The sequence below is a fragment of the Cebus imitator genome, unplaced genomic scaffold, assembly GCF_001604975.1.
Source record: "Cebus imitator isolate Cc_AM_T3 unplaced genomic scaffold, Cebus_imitator-1.0 Scaffold42, whole genome shotgun sequence".
NCBI lineage: Eukaryota > Metazoa > Chordata > Mammalia > Primates > Cebidae > Cebus > Cebus imitator.
Window position 1 is genome coordinate 5,979,020 of NW_016107357.1, and position 15,279 is coordinate 5,994,298.

The window sequence follows — 15,279 nt, forward strand, 5'->3', positions numbered from 1 at the left end:
TTTTGGCCAGGCTAGTTTTGAACTCCTGACCTGGTGATCCACCCACCTGGGGCTCCCAAAGTTCTGGGATTACAGGCATGAGCCACCATGCCCAGCCTGCTTTTCTTTCTTTTTATTCTGTGTACTATGACCATTTCTGCCCTCTTTCACAATTAACAGAACCTCCTCTTCTACTATTTTACATGACTGTCATTTCCATAATATCACTCGGTTTTTTTCTTACCCCCATCAACTTTTTAAAATTTCAGATCTTTATTTCTTGTCTACATGTATCACTATTATGGTTATTTTTATATTCACAATAGCCTGCAGAAGAGCTTTATTTAAATATTCTATCAAGCCAGAACAACATAGTGAGACCCCATCTCTTAAAAAAAATAAAAATTAGCTGGGCATGGTAGTGCATGCCTGTGGTGCTAGCTACTTGGGAGGCTGAACAGGGAGGATCACTTGAGCCTAAGAGGTTGAGGCTGCAGTGGGACCAGATTGGGCCACTGCACTCCTAGGAAACAGAGCAAGATCCTGTCTCTAAATAAATAAATGGATTGATGGATGATGGATGGATGATGGATGGAAGGATGAATGGATGGAAGGATGGATAGAGAGATGGATAGGTACATAGATATATAGAGATATTCTGTCAAACCAAAGTATCAGAGTTAAAGATTATACTTTGTAATTTTTACACTGAAACATTTCTTTGTTTATTACATCTAAGTAAGCATAGCTAGATATTGTTAACTCAGGCAAGAACTCAAACTTGGAAAGAAACTAAAATGTAGGGAGGCAGAATAGTATGGATTTTAAAAAATATTAGCCCATTAAAAGTAGCATAATGCCAAATAACAATACTAGTGGTAGTTTTATTGTAGATCAGTGGAGTTTTGTTGCTCATCAGAGGCCTTCTGTAAGTTATATAAGATCTATCTTTATAAGTCATTGGAAAAGGTATTTCTGAAACTTCAGGAGAAAAAAATTAAATCTCATTTAGGAGTCACTCATTAGTAGGACTTCATTTTTATGTGTTTTTATAAACTTGAGTTAACCTGAATTTTAACTATGTAAGGTTTTGCTTAAACTTTTATCTTTGGATTTTTTAAAAGGCGATTCTTTAGGCAAAACTAATCTGTGGTGATAAAAGCCTGAACGTTGATTGCCTCTGGGGACAGGGTATGATTATCGATTGGGAAGAGGCACAGGTGAGCCTTTGGAGTGCTGGGAGAGGTTGTATCTCATGATCTGAGTGGTGGTTACATAGATATGTACATACGTAAAAATGCATCAAAGTCTTAACAGTTTAACTTAGTGCCTTTCACTGAAGACTTGAGTGAAATCAGAATGGTTTAAAAGAATGACATGAGGAATTTAAGAAATCCCCCGACCACCAAGCTTAAAACTTCCTTCACCTTCTTGACCAGTCTATATATACTTGGAAGGCAGGGACAATACTATTAATTTTTGTATTCCTGGTATGGTGTAGGAGGAAGAATATATGCAGTTGGAGGAAGAGGGAGACGATTTCCCTTCAGGTCTGCTCTTACTAGAGTTTCTTAATAAACCCAGTTCCACTCTGAGTTGCCACCTCACCATCTTCAAAATGTTGCCATCTTCAAATCAAGGGGGAATAGATATACATGTAGAAATATTCCCCCTTGATTTGAATATGGCAACATTAAGCAGCATTTTGATTTCAGAATCTGAGAAGTGGAGTATTTTGTGATGTGATCGTAGTCTTGCACCTGTCTTCCTTTATTTGCTTTCCCAGTTGCATCTCTGTAAGCCTCTCATGTTCCTATTTTAGTACTTAAGAGTAGAAATTTTATCTTTTATTTTTTACTGTTCAAAAAGTACTTAGTGAATTGAAATTTTAGGGTGGAGAAGAGATGACAAAAGGAATGAATTAATAATGCTGAGAAAATAAAGGGCTGTCCTTAGGTAACCCTTCTTAGGAAAGGCAGTAACACACCTTTTCCATCTCTCCGTCAGAGATGGTATGCTAGAAGCAAGCCAAGATTATAGAAAGATTTAAGTTTTTCATATGAAAGAGCCAGATTTAAGCCAGGAAGAAGGAATAGAAAGGGTGATTTGACCATTTATAATAAGAGAGAGCCCTTGGATTCTACATATGCCTTTTTCCTCCAAAATACTTCAGCCTACGACGTAAGTCAGGTTCCGGGAAAACTTAGTAAGCTCAGTTGATTTGGCATTGAATGTGAGATTGCTTTGTAAGAAAGACCTATATGCACAAGGAAAGCATATGGGAGTCTTGATGTTCTTGCATTTGCCCTGTTATGAAGTTGTTCTGAATGAACTGAAAGGCTTTTGAAAGCCCGTTCAGGATCTTTGTTCTAGCATGCGCCTACCATAGAGAATTAAAGTTCTTATATTTTGTCTGGGGCCCATTTAATCCTCCGGTCTTTCACTGGCTGGAATTGTTTTCAAGCTACAGATGCAAGAATAACACTGTAAACCCATTCTCAAAAAGAGAATTAGGAATTCCTACATGTATTCTGCCCTGGGACTTGCCTAATTTGAAGCCAAAATAAAATAATGTGATTCTTCGAAAAGAATTGGTAGACACATCCATGGATACACTAGGACAAATGAAACAGACCACGTAGTACATATAAAACTTTCATAAAGTAAAACTGCTTGATAATTCAGTGGGCTCCTGACTTCCACTTAGTTCCCATTCTCAAATGGGGTCAGACTAAAATTCTTTTCTTCTTAAAAGCCAAGAAACCACATGCGACTCCCCTTCAGGAAATGATGAAACAAAATAGAGCCCCATTTTCCCATTATTCTCCTAGCCCAGCTTCCCAAAACCTGGCTGACAAAATGGGCACCAATTAACTGAGAGATTTCTGTAACCACTGTTGTAGTTCTAGAAAGACCATTCGACTCAGAATCTATATTCATCCCCACTGTTAATTAAACCTCAGTGAACAACTGTTACTAGATGACATGAGACTATATAGCCTGTACCAAGACCAATGTGGATGGTTCAGCCAGACTCTGGAAATTCAATCCCATAGCTGCACAAGTGTGCCATGATTAGCTATTATTCTCACAATATTGGATGCTGTATATTTTGTGAAAATTAATTTTTAGATTCTATTTTCCCCTTAAAACAGTTTTGGCTGGGCATTGTGGCTCACGCCTATAATCATAGCACTTTGGGAGGCCGAGGCAAGTGGATCACCTGAGGTCAGGAGTTCGAGACCAGCCTGGCCACTCCGTCTCTACTAAAAATACAAAATTAGCTGGACATGGTGTTCCATGCCTGTAATTCCAGCTACTTAGGAGGCTGAGGCAACAGAATCGCTTGAACCTGGGAGGTGGAGGTTGCATTGAGCCAAGATTGCACCATTGCACTCCAGCCTGGGTGACAAGAGGAAAGCTCCACCTCAAAAAAAAAAAAAAAAATTTACCAAAGATGGCAAATTGAAGCAGCAGACAGTAATAGAGCTTACCTAGATTATTAAGTAAGTGAAACTGGGAAAAACTAACATCTGGATCAAGGATGACTCTTTAATTGTGAAAGCAGTCATAGAAATTACAAAGAAAAATTACAAGTATGGAAAAAAATTGTAATGCCTATCCAAAAATCATCTTAAAAAATACCACAAACTGTCCGGGTGGGGTGGCTCATGCCTAATCCTAGCACTTTGGGAGGCCGAGGTGGGCGGATCACAAGGTCAAGAGATCGAGACTATCCTGGCCAACATGGTGAAACCCTGTCTCTACTAAAAATACAAAAATTAGCTGGGTCTAATGGCACATGCCTCTAATCCCAGCAACTAGGGAGGCTGAGGCAGGAGAATTGCTTGAACCAGGGACTCGGAGGTTACAGTGAGCCGAGATCGTGCCACTGCACTCCAGCCTGGATGACAGAGCGAGACTCCGTCTCAAGAAAAGAAAAAAAATTCCACAAACTAGGAAAAATGTTTGCCACAATTGTGTATGTTTCCTAGCTTTAATTCAAGACTCTTATAAATAAATGAGAAACAAGTTGAGATCTAATGTAACGTAGTAGTATGGGCACGATTGTGTGATGAATAAGTAATGGCAAATATAATGGAACATTATATGGCTACTAAAAATCATGTTTTCAGAAGATTTTAATTACGCAGAAGATGCTAATCCAAAACGATAATACTTTGTGCATCTAATATGATCCTAATTTTGTTTATATTCAATTTCTATATTTAGGCAAAAAGGAGAAAATATTCAGAGAAAATAGATCACAAAGAGTTACAATGTTTTATGCGTGTGGTGAGAATATGGGTGACTGTGTTTTCATTTGTAATTATCTGCATTTTTTTATACGTCAAGTAAATGAATGTGTTAGTTTTATAATCAGAAAACAAAACCAACATTAAAACAGAAAATATATTCCTCATTAAAGCTTTCCTCTTCCTTTAAAAATTAAATATTTTAGAATGGACAAAACATTAAGTGAAAAAGCCTACCATAGGAAAAATTTTTAGAATGAAAAAAGAAGGGTATACATTGCCTTTCTGAGATAGTAAATCAGAAACTCGGGAAAAGTACTTTAGGAAAATTTTAAATAGCCCTTTTAACTTCAGCATTCTTTTATGTTTGCTCTTCTGATAAAACTCACTCGGTTGGTAAACTAGATGATTCCTGAGCAATCTAAACATGAGCACTTTAGTAACCTGGCATTATTTCCTACAGTGTGACATGCGCCAACACGGATGTGTTATTGGTGTCACCCCGTTCATCAGTCTCTACCTTCATCTAAAGCAGACAGATGGGGAATTCTGCCCTGTCCCCCTAGCAAGCATTTTTGAGCACTTTTTAAAAAGCCGTTTGTCTAGTCATTTAAAAAGTCTGTCCCTAGCCGTTCATATAAAGAGCCAGCATTATTTTTTCAAAGCATTTTAAAATGCTAGTTCTTGCCTACCTTATGGGGGGGGGGGAAATCATTTTTATTGCCTATTCATGTGAAATATTTTAACATAGAATTTTGATTAAAGGAAACTGGCTCACCAGTTTTAGCCATGCCAGAGTGTTGAAATACTTCCCAGGAGACTGAAATATGTGGTGACTTATTTTCCACAGGAAAATACAATAGAATTTCACAGCAGGAAAGAACCTTAGAAATAATTTAATCCAGCTCTCCTTATTTTACAAAGGAGATTGGAGCCAAAGAGGTTAAAACCCAAGATTAAGACCCAGTTTGAAACAGGTCCTCTGATTTCTCATTGTGGTCTTTTAAAAAATACATTATTCTTAGAATTTGTTCCTAAAAGTTGTCATATAGTATTTGAGTGTCACTGGCATATATAATAGATCCTGGAGTTGCAAACAGAATCTATATGGTGACAAATTGAATACAATAAATTTAAAGTTTTCCCTGGCTGCCCTAGTGCCAAAGTGTAATAAGAACATTACTACAGTTTGAGATCATGCAGCCGAGCATGGCGAGGCTTTCCCTGGTTTTGTTTTGTTTTTCAGAAAATTCTCATTATTTCCTCAGTTTAATTATTTTAAGTTTAGTTTATTATTTTTTCTCATCTCAGATTTTGAGAAGATACCCTTTTCCTAAATCAGTATTACTGACCTTTTTTAAAGCTTTTCACAATGATTTGAGTTACAAAAATTTAAATTTTAAGTTAGAGATTGAGCATGAGAAAGTTTAGATCAGGAAGAAAAATCAATTTCCCTATATATTTTTGTCCTTAAAAGCATAACTAAAGAATGTCTATAGAAGTTTGAGGGAAATGTCTCTCCTCCTGGTCTGTAAAATGAAGATATCACAACAGCTGCAAGGTATTGGTTACACTGTTGGAATTCAGTTTGATACCGTGGATTTTTTATTATTTTTTAACCCCCCATCCAAGTTTTTTTTTTTTTTTTTTTTTGATAGCAGGTGTGACTTTTAACCTTCCAAGCTCAACCTTGTACAATACTGAGTAATTTAATAGTGACAAAATGATCCAGGATATGTGGGAAATGAACTTTAAAAATATTTAAAATGTTTCTTTTAATTTTGAGCTAAAATAATAGTTCTTGCATTGAACACAATGTAGACAAACTAAAAATTGAAACAAAGCAAATGTTGGAGGAAAAGAATTTGCACATTTATGAATTATGATTGTGTTTATGCTCATGATCTCTGGTCTCATTGATGATGGCCTTGTCCTGTGAATAAATGAGCAAATTTGAGATGGGATCTTAGATATAAGATACATAATTTGAACTTACTTTCAGAAATGCGAATATGTCGTCACTGAGGTTATAATTAACACACAAACTCTGTATGCAGTTTGTATAGTTTATAGTGGAAATGCAGAAAGGTTTTAGTATTTTATGTAAGATCCATAATATTTTGAAAGTGAGAAATGTGTGTGTATCTTTCTCATCTTAATGAAAGTAATAAAATATGTTTGTTGAATTAGGCTTAATGTAAGTCACAAAATGTACATATAAAACTGTATCCTCAACCTGTAGACTAATCTTTTGAACAACTTATTTGTCTCATAACTCAAATTATCACTGACTTCACTTCAGTAGGCACCGATATTATTTTTAATTAATTATAGTTCTAGGCAATTCTAATTGTACTTACATAATTTTATAAAAATATTAAAATGTCACCAGAATTATTTTCTTGTAATACCATATATATTTATGACAATAGATGCTTATAATTTTGATTAACATATTGATAAGATTCTCAGAGGCTTTCTGAATTATTAAAAGATTAAGTATTTTCCTTTTTTTCTCTCTATTTATTCTAGACGGGTCACTGCAGCAGCTCCTAACCTGCTCTCCTTCCCTTTAGCGTTTCCCCTAGCCAGTTCATCCTGCACATAACTACCAAATCAGTCCTCCAAAAATAATGTTTTTATCCTATCAGTTGTTACTCAAAAAACTTTAGCTGCTTCCTATTTCTATTACCCACTTCAGTCTCTTGCTTCCCCTCAAGCAACTCCTAATCCAGTAAGTTGTCATCCTCGCTACTCCATCATAGTAAAGCCTCACTGACTTTGCTCCTAAGTGTTGACACAAGGTTTGTTTTCTTTTCCTCTGTTTCTTATTTCAAGTTTCAGGGGCTAGACCTTGGACTGCTCTGGTCCAATATTATCATCCTATTCCCCATTCACTTAATGTTTGTACTATACCTGTATGTTATAATTACTTTCTTGTATTGTTCTCTAATTGTTTCTTGTCTGGAGATATATATTCCTGGCAAATTGTCCAAGACAGTGGTTCAAGCTCTGACTGTGTAGTCTCTATTTCGAGACCTACTGAACCAGATCCCTGGGGAGGGGGCTGGAAATCTCTAGTTTTAGTAAGCTACCCAGGTGATTCCAGTGGTCATCAAATTACTTGGTGTCACTTAAACTGGCAGTGAATTAAATAGTATTAACTATAAATTGTATTAAATGTATTTTGTTTTTGGAAATTTAAGATCTTTGTATACTATTCTTTTCATCTAGATTAGAGTTAGCCAAGATGCCCCATTCCCCCAAATTATGTAGCAGTGAGAAATTTTCAAATAAAATGTTTCTATCATATGTACATAAATGAATACATATGCAATTACCCTTTATAAAAATTCGATTCACTTTTTAATTATACAACTAATTTATGAACATGTGCTTATGAGGAATTCAAAAATACAAAATGAAACTCCTTGATTCTTTTCCTAATCCTTTTCTTTCCTCTCTGGTAAACAGGTCTATTGATTTGCCAAGTTCCCTTCTGAGCTTCTAAAATATTTACTGTTTTTTTCATATGAATACAGTATGAGTTGTTTTGAAACTTATTACTTTAAAATTCTTTCCATATCAGTGTATGTTTGTATGTGCATATGTATTCATTCTGTGTAGTCCCCTGTTGCATCGATGTGCTGCCATTTATTTGAGAATCTTCTTACTAATAAGTGAACATTAAGGTTGCTTTCCTTACTGTAAGCCACTTCAGTGGACATCCTTGCACATGCCCTCTTGTGCACATGTGCCATTTGCTTTCGATTAGGAAGCTCTTCCCATTTCTGCCTTCCTTTTCCTTTTTAGTTCACAAGCAATACCTGCTAGTCTGCATCAGTGTGCAACTTTTCTTTTTCAGTGTGTGGCCAATAAAGCACAGGACTGAGTCAAAGTATTTGGATTCTAGACCTGGCCCTACCACTGACTTGCTCTATGACCTTGGACCCTTTTCTCCTTAGTGTCATGAAGGTGTTAAGTGAGATGACTTTTAGGGTTTCTTACAGTTCTGACAGTCTCTTGTTGTAATTAGGCTTGTGGGTGTGACAACATTGATTTTTATGTTATATTCAGCTAGTAGTAAGAATGATCCTGTTAAGTAAATCATAAAGGTGTACAGTGCCGATGAAGAAAGGAACCTTATGCTTTATATGAGTCTTTTGCATTACTCCTAACTGATGTTCGAATGCCATTTTTGGATGAAAAAATAATAATGTGATAGTAGTACCTTTTTTCTTTTGGATAATTCTCAACAGTTTACAGAAAGCTATTACCCACACCAGCTCATTCTAAAGTATTGTCTCTTTCTCACAAATCCTAAGGAATTACTCAAGATTATTCAGCTAATGAGTTTCAGGGTCCAGACTTTAACTTCACACCTTTTGATTTCTAAGTTTGCTGTTCTCTTAAAGAGAAAGAAGTATTTTTCTTGTACTCAAAATAGTTATTCAATATATGCTAAATTTCTTTGTTTAGCATTTATAAAGTGCATAGTATTTATAAGGTGCTCTTTACATGTTAGTCTTGCCACTCCCACCTTTGTCTGGTGCCTCCTAGTTTATTTTGTATAGAAGCTGTCACTTTGTTCAGTTTTAACAGTTCTAGACATCAAGATGACCAACACTTTTGAGTCAGCAGCTCTTAAGCATTTAGGAAATGCATCACACACATAGTTGTGGTTATTGTTATCCTTAAAATCACTTGACACAGATCATAAACATTTAGCCCTGGTACATGAAAAATGGGTTAGAGGTCAAGCTTAGCTTGTCTGCAGGGTATCTGTTTCATCTTCATGACGGAACCCAAGTGTGCCAGGGATGTTTCATGGAAATACTTAATATGAAGAATGGCTCTGTTTTTGTTGGGAATCCAGAATGATCATCAAAGTATGGATTTTTTTTTTTTCAAATACTTTCTTTCTAACTTACCAGTGCTGAACTGAAGTTACTACTTGCAGAATAGCCTCTTACAAAAAGACAGTATGACACAATCCAATGTGACTTTTGAGGCTAAAATGTTACTTTCAGCACTGTTTTGTTTAAAAGTTTGGTTACTACCATAAAGCTGAAAGTATGTTTTTTTCATGGTATGATCTTGCCTAACAGCAGCACTGACCTCCTGGGCTCACGAATGCTCCCTTCTCAGCCTCCTGAGTAGCTGGGAATACAGGTGCATGCCACCACGCCAGCTAATTTTTCTATTCTTTGTAGAGATAAGGTCTCACTATCGTACCCAGGCTGGTCTTGAACTCCTGGGCTCAAGCGATCCTCCCGCCTGGGCCTCCCAAAGTGATGACATTTACAGGCATGCGCCTCGCACCCGGCCTGAGACTCTCCGTTTATAAGTTGTGATGTTAATTCTGCAGTTACGTCTAAAATAGAATTCTCTAGACTGATGGAAAAGTTATTGTGTTTCACTATTCTCACTTCCTTTACAAGCTCCCTTCTCTTTCCAAAAATTATTAATAGAGAGAACAGGTGAGCAAAACAAAGAAACAGACGATATGTAGCTTTTCCACATTTTTTCTGATTCTTAACTTTACCCCTTTCAAACGCCTTTTTTTCTATTACCTTTTCAAAAAAATTCCCTTGCCTGTGTCTACCCCTATTATCTTGATTATTTCACTTGGTACCTCCCACTCTCCCTCCCTCTGAAAACTTTACAGTCTCATTGACCGATGTATGTACACATACCACAGTTCACCGGTCATCAGAGTACTGTAGCCAAGATTCTCAACTGCTGTTACAGTTCTCAAGTGTGAAGTGCCAAGGGCAATTTATTACCAGTTATGAGTACCCCAGTTTGTACATGCTTTGCTTTTTTAAAAAACAGATTCGAGCTTAGCCCTAAAATAATATCACTGTCAGTCACTTGCATACAGAAATGCTTTCTTGAGTGGGAGAGAAAGAATGACACTGCAGCTTGTGGACTCTCTGGGGACCCAAGCTTACCTACACCACAGCCTGTGGGAGTGTGTGGCGGGACATGCAATTGCCATCTTTCCTTGGGCCTTTCCCAGCAGAATAAAAGGCTAAAAACCTAATCCAAAAACAGGAAAATGTTCCCACTGAAGATTATTATTGCTTGCTTGGGTTTGTTTTTATTAAAAGGTGAATGCTGGAAAAAGATAGTTTTTCTCTCTCGGAGGTTAGATTTGTTTGTTTTTACTAGTTATTTGTCAACACAAGACTGAAGTTAGAATGAAAGTCATCTGCAGGTTTTATTAGGTAGATATTAAAAGTAACAATTACAAAGGATTTTACAAATGGAGGAACGCTACTATTGATCTATGAAAGTATGTGGTAGACTCCCTTGCTTGCCTTCTTTCACAGGTGTTTCTAGTAAGAGATTGAAAAAGCAGAATTAAAGAAGGCAACGCTGGAAAACAAACAGGCTTCAAGTTTTACCTGTAGTGTGGTTTGGGTGTTTCCATCATCTGTTTGTCACGCCCATTAGTATAGAAACTTCAGAGGGATCTAATGTTTTCCCAGGAGGTTTCTTTGTGGTAACCTCAATTTTCCTTTTCCAACAAATGTTGACAGTCTCCACTTACTGTCTCAAATTTAACATGACATGAAATCCTTACTCAAGCAGAGAGACCATGATGAACCCATAGTTGTTTCTTTCTAAAGAGTAAATTAGTCATAGATCTGTGGATTTCTATTTAGTTGAAAGAAAAAGTTAGTGGCAGGGGGTAAGAGGGGGAAAGAGAGTGTTTACACTTGTTACAACCCAAATGTATGTAACAAAATACCATTTCTTTGCTCAGTATGATATGTTCCAGAATTATGGCTGTGAGGATCATTTTAGGCCTAAAGAGGGCAAAATCTCTTAATTTCTCTTAGAAATTTAAGATGTACTTTTAAGGATGTGTAAGCAGAAAACTGGGAAAGAAAAATTAAGATTTTTGCATACAAGGAATTGTTCCCTGCCTTACTCTCTGGAAAAATAAGTTTGTTTTCATAGTTCATTAGTAGTTTCATCACTGGGGTTCAGAAAGCATACTCTTTTAAAATCAATATATAAGCTGGGCACAGTGGCTCATGTCTATAATCTCAGCTCTCTGGGAGGCTAGGAGAGAGGATCACTTGAGCCCAGGAGTTTAGGACCAGCCTAGGCAACATAGGGAGACCCTACATCTACAAATAAAAAATTTAAAAAATTAACTGGGTGTGGTGGCACACACCTGTGGTCCCAACTACTCAGGAGGCTGAGACAGGAGGATTGCTTGAGCCCAGGAAATTGAGACTGTAGTGAGCTGGCCCACTGCACTCAAGCCTGGGTGACAGAGCAAGAACTTGTCTCAAAAAATAATAATAATAATTTGCCAGGCGTGGTGGCTCAGGCCTGTAATCCCAGCACTTTGAGAGGCTGAGGTGGGCAGATCACTTGAGATCAGGAGTTTGAGACCAGCCTGACCAACATGGAGAAACCCCGTCTCTACTAAAAATACAAAATTAGCCAGGCGTGGTGGCACATGCCTGTAATCCAAGCTACTCAGGAGGCTGAGGCAGGAGAATTGCTTGAACTCAAGAGGTGGAGGTTGCAGTGAGCCAAGATCGTGTCATTGCACTCCAGCCTGGGCAACAAGAGCGAAACTCCGTCTTAAAAACAAAAAAAATGGTTAAAGAAATGAACAACTAAAAAAAAAAATTTAAATGAAAAAATTTAAAATCAATGTATAGTTGTGACTGAATATTTGCTGACTGAATAATTGAATTACCTAACTACATACTCTTTCCTACTATAACTCATGAAGATACTAAAAACCATGGAATTGTACACTTTAAATGAGTGAATTAGATGGTATATAAATTATATCTCAATAATACTCATATTGAAAAATCAATATGTACTTGTATTTGAAAATATAGGTTTTAGGGGTTTTGGGTCTTTTTGCAGATTCACCAAAACAACTAAATGTGCTTCATGGCTTCTTCAGATGTCACTGTGTTCACTGAAAGCCCACTCTGTGTAAAGCTGCTGAGCCCACACCAGCTCACTGGAGTTGCCCTACGCTCCATCCCTCCATGCATGCTTGGATGGCCCTGGCCAGCTGAGTGCCAGCCACCCCCTCTGTCCCCAACATTTGACAAGGGTGCTTACCAAACCCATGCATGCCAGTTGGCTTGTTTTGGTAATTATGCCATCTGATTAAATTTTTTAGTTCATTTATATATAGGTGCTAAAAGATAAAGTTGTTTTCATGAAAAGAAAATTGTAGCCTTAGGAAACCTAGATAAAGGTTAATTGCTACAAAAAAATTTACTGTTGAATTAGGCATGGAAGAAAAAATTGCAAAAGATTTTAGAAAAAAAACATCAAAATTTAGATGTGTATTACAGTCAGTATAGCCAGGATACTCACAAGTATTCTAAGTCCTCAAACACTCAAGTCATAGACAATGCAGCATGTCTATGGTTTATGTAACAACAGATTGACATTTATGTTTAAGCTACTATTATTTAAGGAATGTATATAGAATTTCAAAAAATGTTCCTCTTTAATTAACCTTTCTGATTAACCAACAAACTAATGGCTCCTGCAGCATTGAATCAGAGAGCCTATACTATAGGATACAGAAACACAAAGAGGAACTTACAGAGTTTAGTAAAATGTCGAAAGAGTTTATGATTGACAGATAGGAATGGACTGAAGTAATGAAGAGAGAGAGCGAAAGAGAGAGAATGTATGTATTTAAGAGAGAAAGAGAAACAAAATAAAATTTACCTATGTTAATATTTATGTCCTCAGCTTCCTGCTTTTTTTAATTCATTGTCTACTTACTTCAAAGCTGCTAGGTGTGAGAAAAGCAATGAGAGATTACCATTCATTAACCCAACATATACTGAGCTGACATCCACAAAAAAATCATACAGTATACTAGTTATAAAGATAGGAATACAAATAAGGTATAGTTCCTTTTTATGTATCTAACACCTTTTTTAGATTTTTTAAATGAATTATTTTACTGTACATATATAAAAATAATGCATTTTGGTTATCCTTTATAATGCTATAAATATTCAGTCTCATCTTTTTTCTTAAAGCAACATCTTCTCTTATGCTGTGCTTAGTGGAAACTCAGACTTTAAGTTCCACATCTGCCAAAAGAAAAGATAATTCTTTTCAGTATAAGAGATTAATACTTTATCTTTGCCCTATGGACTTTTCTTCCTTGGTTTTACAGACAATATTCACAGGACAGACAGCAGTAAATTAGGCATCAAGAGACTTGAGTTCTCGCTACAGCTCCACTATTAAGACACTGAGAGACCACAGGCAAACTGATGCTCATCTCTAAACATGAAGCTGCAATGGAATTGGAATATATATTCCCTAAAATTCTTTTCAGTGCTGGCAACTTCTGAGATTGTTCCATCTCCTTGGTTTCGATATTTTAATGGGCTTAGAATCCATAATGAGGGCATATAAGTAAAGCTTGAAGTTTAGAACACTTACATCTTTCGTATGAACATTTTAATGCAAAGTGCATTCTAGAATGTTAGCCCTGTATAGTTGTGAACCTTTTTGTCTCCTTCATGGATATACTAGGAATTAGATAAATGTTTCTTTTTAAGAATGGATACGTGTATCTGAGTGAGAGATGTAAATGGAGAGAGAAAATAGGAAAGAGAACTTTAAATCTTCAAGAAATTCCACGGTAGGGTTCCAACTATTGAAACAGTAATAGCTTAAAGAAGAACGTTTAGAGGACAGATTTTTACATTTTGTTTTGTTTCCTCCAAGTATAGTACAGTCTGGTGAAAGATTTCATGTTAGGAAAGAGTATGTAGCTAGGTAATTCATTTATTCAGTCAGCAAATATTTATATATCCTCAATATATTAGCGTAGTAGTTCTTCAACATTGGGTCACATGACCCCTTTCCAGTTTCAAAAATTGTTGAAAACCTTCAGAGAGCTTTTGTTCATGTGTTATAGCTGATATGTGACATATTGGAAACGGAACTGACAAATATTAAATTATGAAACTCATTAAAAATAATAAGCCCATTAAATGTTAATACAAATAACATTTTTTGTGAAAAATAATTACATTTTTCAAAACAAAAAACTTTAGCAAGATAAGTATCATTGCTTCACATTTTTGCAAATCTCTTTGACATGTGGCTTACTAGAAAATAGCAGGATTCTCATATTTGCTTGTGTAATCTATGGCAATATGCCATTTGATTGAAATATATGAAGTATATGAAGAAAATCTGGCTTTACAGAGATCTATAGTTGGAAAAGGGAGGTTTCACAGACCCCATGAAAGGGTCTCAGGAACTCCCGGGTGTCTTTAGACCACACTGTGATAACCAGTGTACTTTTATTTGTTCAACAAATATTTATTAAATTAAATGCTTTCTATTAAATAGGAAAAAAAAAAACCTGGTGGGATTACGGAGTTTGGAGGTTGAAATTGAGTTCAGATTTTTTTAGCAAGCTTATCCTGTATCTGGGAGGCATAGAAGATGAGAGGGAATAATAAAACAAACTATGGGAAAGAGCTGATTAGAAATACAAGCCCTTATCTGTTGAAGTGGATTGCGAAGTTAGATATTAAGAAATTGAAAAATGGAGAAGCAGCTGGTATCTTGAAGAGGGAATAGAATATTTCTAGTATGAGAAGGTATTAATGTCCTATTTTTTTAAATGTTAGAAATCTTTGCTACATAAGGAAGCAGCTTAGATTGGAGACTTAGGGATGTGGATTCCTGTTATGAGAGAGAAGACTGAATCTGGTAGCTGTAGATCTCAGAGAAGAATATTGTACAATGTAACTATGATTCCATCAGGAGAGGATGATATGGAGTCTGGGAAGGTTCTGCCTCCTGACTAGCCACTAGAGCTCTCTCTGCTAGTATGTGAAGTAGCCAACATTCCTTGTTTAAAATCTCTCAAATAGATTGTCTTTTTTAACACTTCCAGGATTCTTTGTAATAGAGATAAGTAAAATGTTCAGTACATATGTAAAGCCTTGTTTATGTTATGATGCTTTGTTTTTGATCATTTTTCCTTTGCTTTTTTTTTTCA

The 15,279-nt window shown here is 36.2% G+C and overlaps 1 protein-coding gene across 3 annotated transcripts in view; it reads left to right on the plus strand.

Annotated features, from left to right (window-relative positions):
• The window catches only part of DISP1 (dispatched RND transporter family member 1), a 163,791-nt gene that overhangs the window by 121,217 nt on the left and 27,295 nt on the right, over positions 1–15,279 (plus strand). The gene's annotated exons all lie outside the window — the stretch shown is intronic.